The sequence below is a fragment of the Ochotona princeps genome, chromosome 12 (assembly GCF_030435755.1).
Source record: "Ochotona princeps isolate mOchPri1 chromosome 12, mOchPri1.hap1, whole genome shotgun sequence".
Classification (NCBI taxonomy): Eukaryota; Metazoa; Chordata; class Mammalia; order Lagomorpha; family Ochotonidae; genus Ochotona; species Ochotona princeps.
Genome location: NC_080843.1, coordinates 56,324,101 through 56,325,809, shown reverse-complemented (window position 1 = coordinate 56,325,809; position 1,709 = coordinate 56,324,101). Strand labels below are relative to the sequence as shown.

The 1,709-nt window shown below is 40.1% G+C and overlaps 1 non-coding gene across 1 annotated transcript; it reads right to left on the bottom strand.

Moving 5' to 3' along the window:
- Positions 1 to 1,066: 1,066 nt before the first annotated feature.
- On the bottom strand, positions 1,067 to 1,203 carry LOC131481610 (small nucleolar RNA SNORA21). The gene has a single exon (XR_009246443.1). It is a non-coding gene; the product is annotated as a small nucleolar RNA SNORA21 (small nucleolar RNA).
- Positions 1,204 to 1,709: the final 506 nt, after the last annotated feature.

Here is a 1,709-nt window from a genome sequence, read left to right as displayed (position 1 = left end):
GATGAAGCTCCTGACTCCTGGCTTTGTTCCTGACAAACATGGACATTTGGGGGACTGAACTAGCCAATGAGAGATTTTTCTTTCAAATAAATACTGTAAAAAGTGTTTCTGCCACTCCTCCACTAAACTCCATACTTATGTATTTGACTTGTACATCATACAAATTCACATTCTGGCTTACTGTAGAATTCTCTATGAATTATGTAAATCTTTATTTCTAATTTGGCCTTTGCATTCATAGAATCAAAAGGCAATGGCAAACTTGATTTTTATACTTGGCATATGCTTGCTAAGAGGGAATCTCAACGGAACTTGAACTATGGTTATGCAACAGGGTGGAGGAACCCACCATGGGGGGAGGGTGTGGGGAAGTGTGGGGAGAATCCCAGTTCCTATGAAATTACAACACAATGTAATTAATGAATAAATTTAATTAAAACAGAAAACAAACTCCACCACTTAAACACACAACTTATCTCATCCTGAGTGATAACCACAAAAAGATAAACTGACAGTTTTTTAAATATATGTCAAATTCCTTTTGTGATCACTAAATTGAAAAATACATTCAAATGCATTCTCTGGCGATAACTGACAGTGGCCTTATCGTTCTCAAATCTTTGATTCAAACATGTCAAAAATCTGACGAGACACACTTCAGAACAAATTTACTGAAGATGAAAAATTTCTTATAGATTTAATCCATTCCAGTGATTCATCTGTTCCTTGTTTCCCCCAAGTTAACTGCAAAATAGAATAAACGTGAACTGGATTACAGTACAACGAAAGTCACACAGGCGCCTATGATGTTATACATGAATAGTGACTGCAGACACATTCTCTCTAGAAAAAGCACAGGGTGCTGCCATTTGAAGATAGGGACTTCTCTTGAGAGACAATGTAAAACTCGTCACCTGAAAATTCACAGCATTTCTTTGGGGCATTGGTCTAAATTATTTTTACCTTAAAACTAATGAAACAGCAGCCGCAATGTTCATTAACAAAATAGGTGGATGCTGACATGGCTTAATTTCTTTTCTTTTTTTTTTTTTTTTTTTATCCGCGCCTTTGTCACACCACGGATTGAAGCCAGACGGCACAGCACGCCGCCGCTTCACCCAAGAGCGGTGTCGCTTGCTCTGCCCCTTCCGGACGGCTCGCTGGGTCATGGGCAGCAGGCCCAGCGAGCGCTTTGAAAGGGGGGGGGAACATGGCTTAATTTCAAGGTTGCCCTAAGCTCTCCTTTTTAAAATGTTGCCATGGAGCTTGGAATTCACAAAATGTGGCCTAGTCTTTGAGTTTTACCAGAAGTTCCTAGTAAAAGCTGAAAAGTGGGTATCACAACTAGCAAAGATTGTAAAGAGAGATGGTATATGCCTGGTTTTTGCTCCCCATAATAACTATATCTTAGGCAAGTTAGATAACCTTTGTGTTACACATAAAGCATTTATAAATAAAAAATCATTTAAACTCTTCTAAGAAAATTATTATAACTTTGATGAAATGTTACAAGAGTGCCTGGCTCAACAGCTCAGTGGCTAAATACTCTCCTTGCAAGCCGGGATCCCACATGTGTGACAGTTCATGTCCTGGCTGCTCCACTTCCCATCCAGTTCCCTGTTGTGGCCTGGGAAAGCAGTAGAAGATGGCCCAAAGCCTTGGGACCCTGAATCCACGTGGGAGACCCAATAGAAGCTCCTAACTTCTGG